The sequence below is a fragment of the Cupressus sempervirens genome, chromosome 10 (genome assembly GCF_028749045.1).
Source record: "Cupressus sempervirens isolate cs-2001-9-10 chromosome 10, ASM2874904v1, whole genome shotgun sequence".
Lineage (NCBI taxonomy): Eukaryota > Viridiplantae > Streptophyta > Pinopsida > Cupressales > Cupressaceae > Cupressus > Cupressus sempervirens.
The window spans coordinates 899,741,612-899,762,276 of NC_143127.1; the positions used below are offsets into that span (position 1 = coordinate 899,741,612).

The 20,665-nt window shown below is 35.4% G+C and overlaps 1 pseudogene; it reads left to right on the forward strand.

Annotated features, from left to right (window-relative positions):
* Positions 1 to 7,523, forward strand: part of LOC149536905 (cytochrome b561 and DOMON domain-containing protein At5g35735-like) — a 141,237-nt pseudogene extending 133,714 nt beyond the window's left edge.
* The last annotated feature ends 13,142 nt before the right edge of the window (positions 7,524 to 20,665 follow it).

The following is a 20,665-nucleotide window of genomic DNA, read 5'->3' on the forward strand; positions in this document are numbered from 1 at the left end:
CGGGCTCTAGTTCTAATTTACAGGGCTATGTTGACTCAGATTTGGTAAGGGATATTGAAACTAGGCAGAGTACTACAAGTTATGTCTTTCATGTACTACATATATGTTGGATTGTCATCTATATGTATCTTGTGTAGCTTTAACTATCCATCCTCCAAAACTGATTGAATGAAACAGTACCGCAACTATATGTGTTTGGTCTTTGAATGTAGAGCTGAATTCTTTATAAGATGAATGGCACTCTGACTATCCATAAATAAATAATTATCCTTATGAGGGTTTCTCAATTCTTTCAGGAAGAATTGAAGCCTTATCATCTCCTTAGTTGCCTCTGTAGCAACTACATACTCTGCCTCTATAGTGGATAAAGCATTAACCTTTTGTAACCTAGAAATTCAGCTCACAGTTGTCCCACCAATAGTAAAGACATAACTTGTAGTAATCTTCATAGTATCAATATCCCTTGCCAAATTTGAGTCAACATAGCCCTATAAATTAGTAGTAGAGCCCCCAAAGTGTAAACACTTATTAGATGTTCCTCTCAAATATCTGAGAATCTATTTGATCACATTCTAATGCTCAATTCCTAGATGACTCATATACTTGCTAACAACTCCCAGTGCATGTGCAATATCTGGCCTTGTACATACCATAGCATTCATCAAGCTTCCTATAGCTAAGGTATAGGGTACCTTAGACATCTTATCCTCCTCTTCTTGTGTCTTAGGACACATGTCCTTAGTCAACATCAAATGACCAAGTAAAGGTGTGTTGATAGCTTTAGCATTCTTTTCATAGAGAAACATTGCAACACCTTCTTGACATAATCAGCTTGAGATAGCATCAATTTTATGTTCTTCCTATCTCTAAAAATCTTCATACCAAGGATTTGTTTGCTACCCACAAATCCTTCATAGCAAATGCATGTGCTAACTGGCATTTTAGCCCCTTAATATGATCCATGTTAGACCTAGCTATAAACATATCATCAACATATAAACATAAATAAGTGTAGCTATCAGCATTCAACCTCTTAAAATAAACACAATGATTTTAATGACACCTATTGTATCCATCCTAATGCATAAAACTATCAAATTTAAGATACCATTGCTGAGGTGCTTACTTCAAGCCATATAAACATTTTTTCAATTTGCACACTATGTTTTCCTTACCTTTGACTTAAAATCCCTGTGGCTGACCCATATATATCTCTTCATCCAAATCACCATGAAGGAAGGTTGTTTTAACATCAAGCTGCTCTAAATGTAAATCTTTAATAGCCACAATACTTAATACAATATGGATAGAATTCATTTAAACAACAAGAGAAAATATCTCATCAAAATCAATACCCTTTTTCTGTGAAAATCCTTTTACAACTAACCTGGCTTTAAATCTTTTATTACCTCCACCCTCTTCTTTTAACCTGTAAACCCACTTATTCTGTAAAGCTCTTTTACCTATAGGCAACTTGCATAAATCTCATGTCTTATTCTTTAGCAAAGAGTCCATTTCATCTTTCATTGCAGACTCCCACTAAATCTTAGTATCCACCTGCACAGCTTCATCATAACATTCAAGTTCACCAGCATCAGTATGTAAAATTGAATACAAAGAGGGAGAAAATCTTTCTGAAGGCCTAATTTTCCTTGTTGATTGTCTAACATTCACTAGTGTGTGGTATTTTTTGTTGAGGTTGTTGCACATCATGAGGAATGGTTGGAACATCATCTTTTCGAGTATCATCTAGCAGTACATAATCATTTTCTTTCTGCTCATGTTGCTGCAACAGATCTTTGTACATTACTTTCTCATTGAATATGACATCCCTTCTTCTTACAATTTTATGATTTTTAAAATCCCAAAGCCTATAACCAAATTCATTAATACCATATCCAAAAATACACATTTCTTTGACTTTGCTTCCAGCTTGGTTCTATTTGCAAAATCTATGTGAGAATATGCTTCACAACTGAAGGTTTTGATAAAAGAATAACTCACCTTTTTACCAGTCCATGCTTCCTTGGAATACCACAACCCAAAGGAGTAGAGGGACCTTTTTTAACCAAATATATAGCAGTATTGACAGCCTCTGCCCACATGTGTAAGGGCAACCCAACATGCAACCTCATGCTCCTTGCATGCTCCATTATAGTCCTATTCATGCGTTCAGCCATTCCATTTTCCTATATGGAGTCCTTGGAATAGTTTTCTATCTACAAATACCATTAGTGGAGTAATAATATTCAAATTCATGACTGTAATACTCACCACCATTATCATATTTGAGACATTTTAATTTTTTACCAGTCTCATTTTCAACCAAGCATTTCCATTTCTTAAAAGTTTGAAATACATCATATTTATGTCTAAGGAAATAAATCGATATTTTTCTAGTTGTTTAATCAATAAGTGTAACATAATAATGAAAGCCACCAAGGGAAGATACCCAAGCCGGTCCCCATACATCGGTATGCACAAGCTCTAATTTCTCATTTTTGTTTTCCTTCCTAGCCTTCACAAAACTCACTCTCTTTTGTTTTCCATATGTGAACTTTCACAAAAGTCCATATTAACATGTTTCAAATTTGGTAAAACATATTTTGAATGAAGTACTTTCATACCTCTCTCACTCATGTGCCCAATTCTATTGTGCCAGTGTTGTATCAGAATTTATAGTAGCTATTTCTTTTCCCGTCTCAATCGCAACAATTGTTCCTAAACATTTATTTTTCTCTGAAACAATTAAAGTAGAAGGAACATTATGACCTGTACAAATATATAAGGTGTCTACATTTATAACTTTTTATACTACAAGGGAACCTTTTGAAACCTTCCAATTTTTATCATTAAAAGTAACTACACAACCCTCATCACTGAGTTGCCCTATTGAAATTAAATTCCTACTCAACCTTGAAATATGTCTTACCTCATGTAGTAGCCAATGATTCCCATGTTGCAATTTAATTTAATTTTTCTATTTCCAACAATCTGATAGGGTTCATTACCCCCCAAATAAACAAGTCCAAAATCCCCTTGGACATAATCAATGAAATAACCTCTACGAGGTGTAGAATGAAATAAAGCACCAAAATCTAAAACCCATGAATCATCAACACTTTCTAAAGATAGAAGCAAAAGCATCCTCTTTGGATTTTTTACTTACCACATTTTCCTCCTTGTCTCTATCTAGTTTATCTCCTTCATTTTTCTTTCGATTGAGACCTCCTTCCCTTTGACTTTCCTCTTGATTTTCCACAATTTTTGGAATTACTTCCTCTCTCAGTCGTTCTGCCTTTGCTTTGTGTGTTCAAAGCACTTCCTACTGTAGATCCACTTGAGGTTTTCCTATGAGTTTCCTCAATCAAAACAACACTGATCACATCATCATATTTTAGGATACTAGATCCAAGAGTAGAATTACTCACAGCCATTACCAAGCCATTCTAGCTTTCAAGCAAAGAAAACAAAATCAAGAGATCCCTAATTTCTTCATCAAATTTGATACCCATAGAAAACAACTGACTAGTAATAGTATTAAACTCATTTAAATGATCTACAATAGATCCACCTTTTTCCATTTTCATATTAAAAATATGCTTCATGAGAAATACCTTGTTTGAAGCAAAGGGCTTTCCATAGAGTTTCGCTAGGGTTTGCATCATCTCTTTTGTTGTCTTCGCTTTCATAATATTAAATGCCACTGATATTGCCAAGCATAATCGAATGCTTCCAAGTGTCTTTATTTCCAAAAGATCCCATTTTTCATTTGACATAGATGCCTGATTCTTGCTTTTGCCTTCCAATGGTTTCCATAAATCCTTCTGATCAGTCCCCAAGTGGGAGATTGTTAGATTGTGGTGACTAATTAGGGAAGTACTTTACATACTCCATAATTTATCACCAAGGTTTGGGGCCAGACTCGGCCTTGAGTAGGGGTTTGGAGGTGATAGCCCCTAATATAATTGGGGCCATCTAGTTGTTCGGGGGTGGAGCCCCCCCCAAAAAAAATCTAGGCTCTATTTTATCAGGATTTTGGGCTAACATGTAATTATTACTTATAACCCTAAAGTAATAAAAATACTTTTATAAAAGGGCTTAGGGTTAGGGATTGTTTCATAGTGGTGATGCAAAAATTGGTTCTTGTGGTAGTATTGAGCTGTAAGGGATTACAGATTATACTCAAGTTGTAATCACTGGATCATAATAATATGAGACTTTTTGTTTGGTGGATGTAGCCCAGGGATTGGGTGAACCATGTTAAATCTTGGTGTCTTGTGTTCTTTTCTATGTGATCTATTATTTTCTGATATTGGTTATATTTGTATTTAATTGTTATTTTTGTCTATGGTTTACTCCTAACAATAATTTACTTCACTATGCAACTCATGTGCCTAGTATACATTCAAATATAATAACATTGAAAATGTATAAGCATTGCATACACATAAAGTCTCTTTTAACATAGTTTAGTCAAGAAATCCTATCCTAATCCAAATCATCATGAGCAAATAGAGATATCATAAGGAAAAAGGTCCAAATGCCTTAGACATAAAAGGCTTTCCTAGATTAAAAAAAATCCTCCATTTAGAAAGTAAGAAATTTTAGATCAATGTTAAATATAACCATAGAGAAAGGTTGTAATTAGCTGATAGGCTTTCCTTCTGGAGTTGCCTCTAACTAGGATTTCTCTCCCGCCAAAAAGTTGTTGTTAGTAAATGGTTTCAGATCATCGGTAGATGGTTTTTTATTAAATTTTTTTAGCTTTACATATTTTTAGTTGAAGTACCATACACCTCTCTAACATTTCTCAGAGTGAGCTAGAAAGCAACAATAAAAATTATTGATTAGTACAATGCATTTCTTTTAGTCTTTATCATAACCATTTCTCAAATATTTTCATTGTATGTGGTTGCCTGGTTGGGCATTATGGATTTTTAACAATGGTGAATGAGTGGAGCTCATCGACTCTACCTGCAAGAAGACACCATACCAAGAGATTTGAATTTCAACATTGCAATCATATTGGGGCATCAAAGGAGTGAGCACAAATAATTTTGCTCAAATTATTATAAATGAGTTTGATCTTTCTCACTTCAAAAGTAGCCTCTTAACTTAAAGAAATCATGGCTTTTGAAGATTGCATTGAGCTTTATTTTGATTTTTTGGAATATGTCAACAGATCGATCAAAGAAGTAGATGGCTTGAACATGAAAGTCTCCAAGGCCCATATTTCAAATTTGAAGATGTGGTTGAGTGAAGCTCTAACAGATATGGGGACATGCCTAGAAAATTTCACAGAGACAATGGGGAAGTGAGGGCTTTTGTAGAAAAATATTTACAGCCATTGTCAAAAAGCATCAGCAATGCTCTGGCCATGTTCCATCTCTTCTTTGTTGATAACGATAGGTTTCACCCCTAGCATACTCTAATAAATAACCCTAATTTTCACCCAGGGGCTCCTTTTCCTCCACGAATGTTCCAAACAGAGGCTATTGCAAGTGTTTGTGTTGGCATTGTAGGTGAATCCAATTGTGGCTTAGGACAGTAGTGGGTAGTTTAATACCAATATCTGATAGGCTCTTATGCAGATGCCTTCTAATAGTAGTCAGTAGTATGTTGTTTATGTCAAAGATGGAGTCCATGAATATTTAATGTGTTGCTCCTCTAGGAGAAGATCAATGTGATGTTTCTTGGTGATGGGAAAGAACAGACCATTTTTGCATCCATCAAGAGTGTCAAGTCCTCCACAACCTTTGTCTTTGCAATGTTTGGTATATTTTTAACTCTTTTTCTTTTCCAATTTAGCTATAGGAAAGAGTTCTTTGGTTTCAATCTTGTTTACTAAATTACACAAAGATGATTAATTCATTGACTATATGTCTGAATTTGGTCTTTGTTTAAGGGAGGGCTTGCTTCAACTCTTCAAATTTGTTAACTCTAGGTTTCCAAACAAAGCATTTTTTTTCATTTTCTTGACTGTGGGGTATATATTTATCTACCATATATCCTATTCTAGACTCATTGTAGAATACAACATTGATCTAACTATGCTTGATGGACATCCATGCCCTATTTGAAAAAAATCTATTTTGACTTAGGCGAAGGGATGTTGGCAAAAGCTGTAGAATTTTTTTACTCTTGCCACTTGCATTTGCTTCATGTGGACTAATTTTCTATTCTAAGACCATAGGATCACAGGTAAGGGGCACATTGGAAATATTTGTAACTTCCCTCCCAGTGCCAAATGCCTCATTTGATGAGTTACAGTAAGGAAAATGGTAAAGACAACATGGTAAGACAAATAATTAATAGAAATCATGCTCATTAACATGTGACTTTTAACAAACCCATGAAATCATCTACAAACTTATTCTTTGACATCTGTCAACTAGGTGTAGCACAAAATGGGTGTTTTGGATCCACCATGATAAATAAAATAAAACATAAACAAAAATGACAAGATTTAGTATGCTAGAATTTTGGCCTTAGAAGATGCCTTTCCAATATATTTTGATTTCAATTTTATATGTATTCATATGGCCCAAAGTATCATAGTGTTTTAGCAAATCTATAATAGATTAAATGCATTAGGAGGTATGCTATCATAAATCTACCATGCATACAATGAGTCACTGGGTATAGCTTTCCAAGCTACCTCTACTACTTCTAGTGGATGGTTAGGTTTGAGGATAAACCCAAATGGGTTGCAAATGATTAGCACATAGGCCTTGATTGCTTTTAGATTAGGTAATTGATAAATTGTTATTGATACATATAATGTGCTCACTTAGGCTACTACTTTGAGTCTTTCAAAGATTAGTATTCTTTTGACTAGCAAGAGTGTTGTGTATGAAAGAAAAGCTTGTAAGATTACAAAATTTTGCTTCCTCAGAGCTTTGTTCAAGTCAAACTAGTGTTAATCAAGTGTGGAAGGTGGGTGACTCAGTGTGTAACTTGGGGACCTTGGCATGTACAATACTACTGGGGCCAATCTTAGGCATTTAGGGAGACTCAATATACAAAATGGAGTTGCCTCTGCTCCTTCTGGGCTTTCTCGCCAGACTCTGCAAAATGTAAGCACTCTATTTCCTAACATCCATATCTTTTCAATTCAAAATCTTTGTGAATGTTTAAATTTTAAAGGGATCAAGCAATGAGCAAGCTAGGATAGGATACCATAATAAAATCCCTCTATTTTTTTTATGTTGTTGTTTGCATAGCTAGAAGAAAATTTTATGTGGGAATAATATTTAAGATCATTGGCCAAATATCCACAAGCATGGAAAAGGCCAAGGATTCTACCCAAGAAAAGGTTAATGGGCACTCTTGTTTCTAGAAATTATGTTTTGTAGAATAAATTGTAGGTTTATTTTGTTATTGTTGTTTATGTTGTGCAGATAGAGAAGGTCATGATGCATGAAAAGACTAAGAAGGAGATGGCTAAGCAAAAGAAGGAAGCAAGGGAAAGCGAGGTAGAGAGGAGGGCTCATGCTGAGAAGGCCCAACATGCGGCTTAGAAAGTAGAACCAAAACATACTGACCAACAATTTTTAGTTTTATATTATATTAGCTATTCAATTAACCTAATGTTTGACTATTTCGAGAAATAATGTTTGACTATTCAATTTTAATCGATCTACAGAAGTAATGTTTGACTATTCAGTTTTATCCAATTTTCACAATCTATTAAATTAGTTCTTAGTTACTTAGAATTTTGATTGTACATATATTTTGGGCATTAATATGTTAGATGATAGATGTGACTCTATGATTCATCATTAAGATCCACATCTAACACACTCTTATGAGCCCTCATTAAGATCCATGTTTTAGATGTTTGAGAGTGCAAAGAGATATAAATCATAGATCCGAGGTATCGATACTAAAAACATACACAATCAAATCTAAAAAGAAATAAGAGATAACCTATTCATTAACTATAACATACTAGTAATTTAAAACTTTCTACAATAAAGTATGAATTCTTTTAATCAATGGTTTCTTGAAATGATGTGTTTTTTACCAAGTTTAAAGTGTAGGCATTTGCACAGCTCTTTCTGCCTAAAAAGGATCACAAGAGTTTAAAGTATAGGTATTTCCTCTACTCTTTCAGCCTAAGAAGGATCACAAGTTTCATCTATATTGGAATGTATATCACAATTCTAATTGTTATTCAGTGATCGTATGAGCATTATAAACATCTTGAAAGGCTTTGACAATTTAGTTTGGTAGAAAAAGTGAAAGGATTCATATGTTGGTGTTATTATTACCTTGGGTACAATAGCTATTGTTCTAGAAATTGTAACACGGATCATCTACTTTTAGCATAAGTAAAAATTAGCACAAGCCCTGTGGTGAATTGAATGACAATGGCCTAGATTAGGAGAACAACTCAATTTAAGTTTAATATTTTTTAAATTTTTGTTGCATTTTCTTACAAGAAATTTAGAGAATTATCATTTGTTTTAGTTAGTAGGAATACATTTTTCATGAGAAGTACATATCCTTTAACTTTTTGCATTAGGCAATTTTTTCTATATTTTTATTTATGTTAATAGAGAGTGTCAGTTGGGGTTTAAAATATATGAAATTTACTGTCCTCTTTTTTATTTTCCTTAATAAATGATAAAAGTAAGATTTTTAATCGTCACTTTCCTCTTTTTTTGTTTCCTCAATAAATCATAATATTAAGATTTTTAATAGATTTTTTTAAGTTATTTTAGGTTAACAAAATAAACATATATTTAAAATATGACACTGATTTTGGTCAAGTGAATATAATTTCAAGAATTTTATATCTAACAAAATTATTGTTTCTAAAAGAAGTAATCAACAAATTCTATCAGTAAATATGACTTTAAATTGTTTATTTCATCAACTCAAGGGAATAAATCATTTTTAGTTTTTTACAATTATAAGATTATGCACTATATCTCTAGGGTATCTGTAGACACCTAAAAACCTTTAGAAAATAAAGTATTTTTATTTTCTGAAAAATTCCTGATGACATCATCATCTATTAATTAATTTATTTATTTATTTATTTATTTATTTTTATGCCATTAAATCCCTTTATCTTAATTAAAAATATTTAATTAAGGAATCCCTCCCAAAAATGTTTAAATCTTATTTAAACATTATTTCCTTATTTATTAGTTATTTAATTAATAAATTGACCAAAAAACCCAAAATAAATAAAAAAATTATTTTTTGCCCAAAATATGGCCAATTTCTTTAAGACCACTAACCTCTTCCAAAATCTTCTAATCCTTCTTTAATTTTGATTAAAGGCTAATCCCATCATTTCGTACCCCTAATCCCAACTCAAAATATTTAATTAAGATTAAATATTAATCCTCATGTTTATTAAAAAATCTTTAATAAATATCTCCTCAACCCAAACCCTTGAAATAAATAAAACTTTATTTATTTCCTAAAAATATAATTTATCCTCATCCTAAGAAGTTCTAGACTCTTCTAGAAAGTCTTCATCCTCATCCTAGGAAGTTCTAGACTATTCTAGAAAGTCTTTATCCTCATCCAAAGTCTAGATTCTTCTAGAAGATGTCTTTAAACCTAATCCTAATCCCCTCCTAACCTTGTCACATTCCCTAAACATGGGTTAAAACTTACTAACCCAAGCCAAAGTTAACAAATATCTCCTCCTTCACCCACCCTCATTAAATGCCATCCACTTGCCTATCCCTAAGCTTATCCTAAACCATCCTAATCCATCCTCTAATCATTTGCACAATCCTAAACAAGCTTAAAACCCTCCTAATCAAGCCCAAGTCGAAATTGCTCTCATCTCCCTCAAAATATCCCAACCATAAAACTTTATGAAGCCCACTAGGCCATAAATGACTCTTCCAAGCCCTTTTATTGCTCTTACAAGCCATTATGAGGGTCTTTATGAAGATTTTATCCCTTGAGCCTCCTTTTGTTGACTCATCCTTCTCCTTTCCTCCATCCTCTCACCCTGTGACATTTGTCACTCCCTGATTGGTTGTAAGGAAGCACAATCCATGTGCTCTCCTCTCATGCAATCTGAGCCCTCCATGAGATTTTTCCCATCCTTGCATCTTAGCCCTCAATCCCTCAAGCCTCTTGCCTATAAATTGGATCCTTCCCCTTTGCAAAATAATACAATCCATGAAGTAAAGTCATAATGCCATTTTAAGAAGCCATTTTACATCAAAACTATACGCTCACACCCAAATTCCAACTCCATTTGAAGCCCTTTTTGAAGCATAAGCTTGAGCATACATCCTATCTATTTAGACAAAGCCACTCAACAAGAGAGCTTCTCATTGAGAGAGCCCATTAATGGCTCATATTCTCAATTGAGAGATCATCTTAGTCTATCTTGAAGTTTATGAATTTTGTTTAGTTTGTAAAAGCTTTATTTAAATTTGGTTTCTATTAGCATACTAACATTGCTCATATATATTTTGGCACGCCCGATGGGACCCCGCATGGGTCATCTTTATTAGCTTTTTTTAGTCAAGTTTTGTATGTCATTTGCTAATTTTGGCTAATTTTGCTTGTTTTTGTGATTGGTAGGATTGTATAAATTGGTTTTGTAGGTCAACATGAGCATGAAAAAGACAAAGGAACTCATAGTATATCTCATAGTATTTGCAAATTTTTCAAGCTTATAGGTGGACAAAGCACTTGGAATTCTTCTTCCTCTTCTTGTCTATATTCTTCTTATTCCATCTACTTCTTCTTCTTCTTGTGGGAGATCTTGGCCATTTTTTTAAGGAAGCAAAATCATACACACTTCTTTTTAGTGCTTAAAATGAACCCCCAAATCATACTTAAATCCATTAAAAAATTAAAAATTTGCAAAAAAGAAAAAGCCTTTTAATAAGTAAAACTAAACCAATCCAATCATTTGCATCCTTGCAACATCAAGGTTTTAGATGCATTCATGCAAAGTTAGGAACACTTCATTTTTCGAAATTTAAAAAGAACTTCAAGTTTCCATTTCAAAAGGTTCAAAATCAACACTAAGTGCACACTAAAATCTAAATCAAACTCAAAGAATCAATCAAGGATAAAATGAACCTCATTTGCAAATATTTTAAAGTTCTTTTAAAAATCTCATGAAAACTAAGAGTCCTAAATGGTTGCCAAAAATTGTCCTAAAAGCTTTGTTATTTGTTCCAAACAAATGTCTTGTTGCAAAATCTTGAATGTTTCTTAGGTTTTTCATGCATCAAAACAATCTAGGAATATCATTTTTGGGCTTAAAAAATGCAAACTAGAACACAAAATCTTGAATGAAAAGCAAAGTCCAAAGAGTCATTTTCACTTTTGAGTCCAAAAACAATCTTGAATGATCTAAGGTTAAAACAAAGCACTTCAAAGTTCTTCAAACAACACACAAAATCTCAATCTTGAATGCTCAAAGAAAAAAAAAAAAATTGAATGTTTAATCATTTGTCTTTGAATGCATGTTGCTAAAATCACTCTTGAGTGCCATGGATTAAAATCAAGTTTTCTTTTTTTATGAATGCATGATTAAAACAACAAATCCAATCTTGAATGAAAAAGGTCAATTAACCATTGCAATATCAAACACTTCATTTGGAGCTTTTAAAATTGAACAAAACAAATCTTTTTTCTACATGCAATTTAGGCAAAGTTTGATTTTTGGACATTTAAGAAACCTCGTTAAGTTAAATACAAATTTGCAAAAATCAATTTGAGTAGTTCCTTGGACTCACCTCTTTTCTAATCACCCATCAATTCAACCATTGGTTGCAATCTCAATGCCATTTATGGGGATGGGTCTACTTGCAAAAGGTGTTAAATGTTCCACAATCTAACTCACTCACTTGGTCTTTGAACGTTTCCTTTAACTTTATCAAAATTCTTAAATGACCAAAACTCTAGATTAAATCGATCACACTTCAAGTTTGGGCACTAAAATTGAACAACTATTGACATGGAGGGCCTCCGGGAACGCGCTTGACAATCGAGTTTCACACATCTTTGTTTTGGGCTTAAAACAAAATCACTCCAACTCTTGAATGCTTTAAAGGAAATTAATCGATACTTGACGTGGAGGGCCTCCAAGTGCGCGGGTTTACTTTTTTTTTGACCCTAACTCTTCTTCTTGTATTCATTCTTCGATCGATTTTGCTTTGTTGGCACATTTCAAAGTTGGAATTGAACATTGTCTCTTAAACATGAGTGCTTGCAAAGTCTAGATCAACACATATAAGAGTCAGTTGGAAAAGGAACAAGCGTGTTTTTTAGCCCAAGGTCATCCAAGTCTTCTCTCCCCTTGTCATCTTTTGAGGCCATCTTGGGTGCATAAGATTAGGATCCAAAACCTTGTTTCTCTTTTTAGGAGGCCTGCTTGGGGATTTCATCACCCTTGGGACGACCTCAACTCCAGCGTTTCGACAGAGTATAAGAATCAGGAGGTGAATTGAAAGACACCTTTCTTGGGATCAAGATTTTATCACTCGGGCTAAGCCTCAAGGAACTTTATACCCTTGAGAAGTGAAAGAGGAGAAGTGGGTTACCGCTCCTCTCGACTGTGTGACATCTTTTTGTTTTCATCTATGGATTTGAGCCTCACGCACCTTGCGTATATCGAGGACTCCCTAGCTAAACCAAATTCCATCCTTGTAGAAAGCTTCCTAGGATGTTGGTGTGTTTGACGTGCTTGCTCCAAACTTTTTTTTTCTTGTTTGTTTATAGCTTTTGAATGAATGTTTGCAAACTTTGGTCAAAATCCCAAAAAAGAAAAAAATATCCCAACTCAAGGCATACTTAGCGTAGTCATTGCCTCATTAGAATATCGTCCAAGCTCCCCCTTCGTAAATGAATCTATCCAGTTCTTTGTTGTAGAACAATCCCAAATCCAAAGTCCATCCAAATCATCCCCCCCAGCCAGCTAGCAACCCAATCCAAAATCACACCCAAGCCTTTAGAGAGTTGTTGTCATTCTGCTAGAATTTTCTATCCAATCAATCTGACCAATCCACCAGCCTCACCAAGGTTATCCCTTTGATAGAGCTTTGTCTAGGGTAATCTAGCTTTGTCACTTGTTATCTCTCATCACCTTGAGCTAAAGGTTGGGATCCAAAAGTGGTCAATCTCATGTCATGCCCATAGGATCATTAGTCTATCCTTAAGTTGACACAATCTCCACCAATCCAGTGCATAGGAAAGCAAAACTCTGACTTTTTGACAGCATGCCCTTGAAGTCTTCTGTCCACAGGAAAGCCAAAAATCTCCAGCCAATCCTCCTTAGGTCTATCATACAGCTTTGACTCTCCCTAGGAAATCCTTCATCAGCCAATCCAAAATCTGCGCTTAATCCAAATCCAACCATGAGCTTCCATGTTCATCCATATGCAAGACCCCATCCCCATCTGACTCATCATCAAAACATGAAATCCCAAACCTATCATGATGTGTTCGATCGTATTGTCCTTGCTCCCGCCACCTCCTATTCCAATGATGATGAAAATCTTGTTGACTATGACGGGTATATTGAAAGCCTTAGAAACGTTCCCCCAAGCATCCCACAAAATCCATGCATTCTTCCAAACTATCTAGTCATGCCATCTGATATCCCAACTTCTCCTCCATCACCCAATCAACCAAGCTTCCAATCTTCCACCCCCATCACACTAGTTATTCCTGTCAATCCACCTCCACCTCGAACACACGAGTCTCCAAAGAATCTCCTAGAGAAAATACAAGAAAAGTCACCTCCAGCAGTTGATAAGCCATGTCATCTAATCCAACCATGTGAAGTAGTCAGTAATGAAGATTCCCCATCTATAATATCACCTCCATCTCCCAAAGCTATCATCTCCATACCATCCATCAAATTGCTTAAAATCCTTCCACTTCTCGCAAGCATCAAAATCCCACCATCTATCAAAACCCTCCAAATCCTATCCACATCACCTCCAAGCATTTCCCAAATCTCCCATAATGACCCTTATGCATCCATCTTCTACTCACCCATCTCCACTACTGAATCTCCCATCTATCCATCCGCTACCTTTGAAGAGTCCATCCCTTCACCTCCTATCGCACCATCCACTCCAAACCAATCCTATCAAGATCCTGCCCAAAAGCATGTTGACATCCCCCAAAGCATAAACGAAGATATCATTGTACCATGTCTTCCATCCATAGTGCAGTCACTATCCCCTCCATCTCCAAAACCTGAAGCCATACCTCCTCTACTGCAAGATATCTTTTCATCCCATCAGCTAAATCAAGATCCTATCCTACCATCTCCTCCACTCGATGCTTCCATCTTACCACCTATCCAAGCTATTTCACCATCTATAATATACCCTCGTGGTTCACTTACATTCATCCATAGTGACCTCCTCTCAGCAGAAGAATTAAGAATAGTATCTCCCTATTGCAGTACATCTGATAAAGCACTTCCACCATTTTTTGCAAGCAAAAAGTATCATCAGCTAGTTCAAATGCTCAATTGATGGCATTATCAAGGTCAAGGTTTAGGACCATAAGAGAAAGGAATCAGAAAGCCTATTATTGCACAAAAAAATCTAGGATTTCCTGATCTTGGATATGTATCCAAAGGCTCACCATCTAAAGGTGTTGGTACACCACACCCCCAAACCAAGCCTATCTCCAAACCACCCATGCCAGCCTCCCATCACTCCTTCAAGAAATCTTATGTCATCCCCCCTCCACCATCTTTGCAACCTAAAACAACCTACCATATCCCCCCTTCATCCGCTAAATCCATTTTGGGTCCCTATGTCCCAAAATCTACCATCCTCCATCCTCCTATCAGCCATCATTCAAATCCTATTCCCTCCATTCCTACGCAAGATCAGCAAAGGCACATATCGAGGCACATCATCCATCATCATCCCCCTACATGCTCTCCCGTATCCTCTCCATCTCACAAAGCTTCTCCTAACCATCTTCCCAAAGCTTATCACAGCAATGTAAATGCCAACTTCAAAATGCATAAAGCTAAAAATCAACATCCTAGGCAATCATATGTCTATTCTAAAAGACATACTCTGAAAAGGAAAAATCCAATCCAAGAATGCAAAATAATGCAAAAGCCTATGAAAAGAAAATCCAAAACCATGTGGATCCCAAAGAAAAAAGTTGAAACCCAATGCATAATGGCATCCACCATTGCTAATCCTCCATCCAGTGACTCATGTCCCCCATCTCCTAACTCCATCTTGGGTGCCTATATCCCCAAGTACACTTCCACAAATCCTACATCACACTCGCATCTACCATCTATCCCCCATATGCTCTTTCCACACCCATCCCAACATGTGCCAATGTTGCTCTTGCAAGCATCCCCATATTCTCCTACCATCAATCCCATCTAATCCAATCTATTGCATAAATCACACATCCGATGTACCAACAGCTAGCAACAAAATTGAACATTCCAACAGCTAGTGAAAAATCCCAAAAAAGCCAAAATAGTTGAAGAAAGCCAAAATCATTCCAACTAAGTCCAAAGTAAAAAAGTCAAAAAAAATAATAATAAAGAAAAATAAAGCATCCACTGGTGAAAACTTGGCAATTCAAGCACCTTGGACAAGTACCATGATGAAAACTTGGCAAACAAGTGTCATGTATAATCCTACCATCCCTAACTTAGCCTATCACCGTCATGCTTTTGGTCATCTCTTGACATCCAACTCCATCTTCCAATCTATCCACCTATCCTCCACCCTCCATCTTCCATCTCACACCATCCACTTATCTCCTGCAGCTTCAGCTAACCATCCCAGCTATCATCCATCTCCCTAGCCCCTTCAGCTTTTTCCATCCTAGCTTCAATCCTATCACATCCATCATAAGACCTCCTTCTACATGTTATCTTCTGATTGGGGGCACTATATTCCTTGGAGATCTTGTCTTTTCCATCCTCCCTTGTCATTGGTATCTAGCTCTAGGCTATCCTCATGCAAACCCAATGTCATCTCTTTATATCCATCATAATCCTAGCTATCTACCATCCTATCCAGCCATCTCATCATGCTCCTCTAGCTATCCTTGGTCACAAAATCTCTCATCATCATTGGATGCATCCTGCCAAATCCATATCTTTCGCTATCACCCCACCCTTAGCTTTCACATCTTGCACAACATTGAACCATCCCGCTATCCTATCATCCTGAGCTTTTGCCTGCTTGTAACTACTTGGTCAGCTTCAGCTTGTAAATATCTTGGTCTGTCAACTTGTACATCCTCTTTAGCTTAGTACCATTGTATCTATCTAGCTTTTGTGTCAGTTCCTCCTTGATCATCATCTTGCACACATCGCACATCTTGGTTAGCTATTCCAATGCATCCTTTAGCTAGATCTCCTGTCACCAAAGTGTTATCCTTCTTAGTTCAGCTTGCCAGATGCATCACTCATCCAGATCCACCAGCTTAGGTGCTCTCCGATAGATCCTTGCAGGATATAGCTTTCCTCATGTCTAATCTTGGTCCGTTAGTACCTCATCCTACCCATCTCGTTGGCAAATGTTTCTCTTTTGGATTTTCACTTTCTTTTGATTTGGAATCTTCCCTTTTGGGTCTTGAAGTATCTTTTCCAAAAAATCTTTTTGTTCCTTCCTCAAAGTTGCCACGATCTTCCATATCATGGTATACTGCGAATGGGGCAATCTAGGTGTAAGGTCTTGATCAAGTCTTTTGTTTGTTTTTCTTTTCTGCTTGTGGGTTACCTAGTGTCGATTCCACTCTGATTCTTTCGAGATTCATGTGTGATGCTAGGGAATTCCTTGCGTGTTTGTTTTGAGTCAGTTCGTCAGTCCTCTAGACAGTTGGTGAAAAGGCCTTGATGTTCTTGGTAACCTTGGCAATTAACCAACAATCCTATAGCAAATCTAGTGCTCAACTACCTGGTGGTACTTCTCTTTGAAGTATCCCCTTGCTAAAAAAAAAGCTTCAATGGTTTCCCTTCATCTCCATTATCCCCCATCCATATCTAGTATTTGTCTCTCCTACCCCAGCTTATGCATCAGTATCTCTTTGAATCACTCCTCACCTTTAGCTTTAGGGATCCACAATCCTAGTCTTAGGGATCCACCAATCCAAATCAATCCACCAAGCCTCATCTTTCGAGATCCACAATCCTAGTCCTAGGGATCTCCAAAACCCATCTTTCGCCAATTTGACTCTTTGAAATCTTGTTGCATCAGCTTTTTAATCCCCTCATCCATCTCCCCATCCTGGATTCCTTTTATAGCACTCTGCTCCTTCATCCTCTGTAATCCTTGAGATCTTAAGCTTGCTTCCTCTTGTGCCTTTGATTCTCCCTTTATCATTCTCCCGTAGTGAGAGTTTGAGGTAACTAAACCTCTTCTCTTAAGACAATCTAAGTCTTCTTGCTCATCTTGGATTCTTGTACTTTTCAAGAAGTCGTTGAGCCTCGCTTTCTCTCCCCGCCGCCTTCTCGAGGCGGCATCTTGCAGTCCATTCTCTCCTCTTCTACTCTAGCCTTGGGCATCTTATTTTCTTATCTTTGATGCCATGCCACTTGCAGCATCACATCAAAGAGGGGCAAAATGTAGACACCTAAAAACCTTTAGAAAATAAAGTATTTTTTTTTCTGAAAATTTTCTGATGACATCATCATTTATTAATTAATTACTTATTTAATTTATTTATTTATTTTTATGCCATTAAATCCCTTTATCTTAATTAAAAATATTTAATTAAGGAACCCCTCTCAAAAATGTTTAAATCTTATTTAAACATTATTTTCTTATTTATTAATTATTTAATTAATAAATTGACCAAAAAATCCAAAATAAATAAAAAATTTATTTTTTGCCCAAAACTTGGCCAATTTCCTTAAGACCACTAACCTCTTCCAAAATCTTCTAATCCTTCTTTAATTTTGATTAAAGGCTAATCCCATCATTTCCTACCCCTAATCCCAACTCAAAATATTTAATTAAGATTAAATATTAATCCTCATGTTTATTAAAAAAGCTTTAATAAATATCTCCTCAACCCAAACCCTTGAAATAAATAAAACTTTATTTATTTCCTAAAAATATAATTTATCCTCATCCTAAGAAGTTCTAGACTCTTCTAGAAAGTCTTCATCCTCATCCTAGGAAGTTCTAGACTATTCTAGAAGTCTTTATCCTCATCCAAAGTCTAGATTCTTCTAGAAGATGTCTTTAAACCTAATCCTAATCCCCTCCTAACCTTGTCACATTCCCTAAACATGGGTTAAAACTTACTAACCCAAGCCAAAGTTAACAAATATCTCCTCCTTCACCCACCCTCATTAAATGCCATCCACTTGCCTATCCCTAAGCTAATCCTAAACCATCCTAATCCATTCTCTAATCATGTGCACAATCCTAAGCGAGCTTAAAACCCTCCTAATCAAGCCCAAGTCGAAATTGCTCTCATCTCCCTCAAAATATCCCAACCATAAAACTTTATGAAGCCCACTAGGCCATAAATGACTCTTCCAAGCCCTTTTATTGCTCTTACAAGCCATTATGAGGGTCTTTATGAAGATTTTATCCCTTGAGCCTCCTTTTGTTGACTCATCCTTTCCCTTTCCTCCATCCTCTCACCCTGTGACATGTGTCACTCCCTGATTGGCTGTAAGGAAGCACAATCCATGTGCTCTCCTCTCATGCAATCTGAGCCCTCTATGAGCTTTTTCCCATCCTTGCATCTTAGCCCTCAATCCCTCAAGCCTCTTGCCTATAAATTGGATCCTTCCCCTTTGCAAAATAACACAATCCATGAAGTAAAGTCATAATACCATTTTAAGAAGCCATTTTACATCAAAACCATACACTCACACCCAAATTCCAACTCCATTTGAAGCCCTTTTTGAAGCATAAGCTTGAGCATACATCCTATCTATTTAGACAAAGCCACTCAACAAGAGAGCTTCTCATTGAGAGAGCCCATTAATGGCTCATATTCTCAATTGAGAGCTCATCTTAGTCTATCTTGAAGTTTATGAATTTTGTTTAGTTTGTAGAAGCTTTATTTAAATTTGGTTTCTATTAGCATACTAACATTGCTCATATACAGTATCAAGATAAAATGGAAAGTTTATAATAAATCATTCTAAGTAGTTAAAAAATTTAAGATTATGCGGTAGATCTCTAGAATATTAAAATGGAAAGTTCATGGAATTAGGACTAGACCTTGTACACCAATGAGGTGCACTATATCTCTAGGATATCAAAATGAAAATTTCATAATAAATCATTGATAGTAGTTTACAAATCTAATATTATGCACTAAATCTCTAGAATATCAAACTAGAAAGTTCACAAATTAGGACTAGAACTTGTACACCAATGAGGTGCAATGGTTACATTGATAGAAAGGTATGCTTTGGGTAATATATTGAAGCATTAATAATAAATAAATAATAACAAAAATTAATATAAAATTAAATTTTAATGTTTCAAAAATATAAAATTAAACATTTGAAGTTAAATAATACCTATCAAAGATATATGTCACTAAGGAGATAAAGAAATTTTACTACATTCACAAAAAAATTTCAAGGGAGGAGAGAAGGCCAAAAGAAATCAACAAGTTACTCTAAATAGGTCCTTAATTAGAGATCACAAGTAGTATGGTGAGTCAAAATTTTGGGCATGACTAGAGCCTTCTATTAACATGAGTAGATCACTAGGTCTATTTTGACAAAGCCTTTCTTCAACTCGTAGTTGAAAGGGCATTCATAGTTCACTAAGAACCTTCCTTACTTCTAACTCATAGTTTAAGTACTTATTGATTTATACCTATGATTTTTATCCTTTCCTTTTTTTAGGAATTCTAATATTTGGTTTGACATGCGACTAGCACAAATTAATTTGAGATGTAACTAGCACAAATAAAGTAGCGAGACATATCTTAATATGAATAACCACACCATCATAGTCACGAAAATACAAAGTGTCATCTAATCCACCCATGGAAGGAAAAATACTCCTTTTAATACATATTTCATCCTCCCCCTTTGGATAAAAGAATAATACCACAAGTCATTTTTTAATGGACAATGAATTGGAGGAGAGATTGCAAGATTTAAGGCATCCACAAGAGTTTGAAGAATATAATAACATCCCTTCTGAAGACCCATGAGCTTACCATTATTCCACCAAATAAAATCAGTTTGTTTTGAGATTGATCATCTTAGCACCAAGAGATTTACTTTTCCTCCCTTTTTGGATAAAAGAATAATACTACAAGTCATTTCTTAGTGGACAATGAATTGGAGGAGAGATTGCAAGATTTCCATTCATGAGAGTATGAAGATTAGCAGCAACAATGAGAGGGTGCATCCTTTCACTCACAAAATGTGACCATTTTCATGCATCAACGTATACATCTCATTTATGATTTTTATTTTCTTACATCGTATTTTCATTATATGTAATTGACTCCACATAGAAATAATTAATATAAAATTAGTCATTTACTATTTAATTGGTTATGGTAATCTTATCTAAACAAAAAAATGGTGAGTTGATTACATTGTTCACTTTTTAAAAAAATAAAAAAAATTCTTACATTGTTTGATTTGGACTAGTTCAATTTTCCCTCTTTTAATATGGTTAGTCTAATTTCTTGTGTGAAAGATTAAGATGTTTCAATTTTTCTA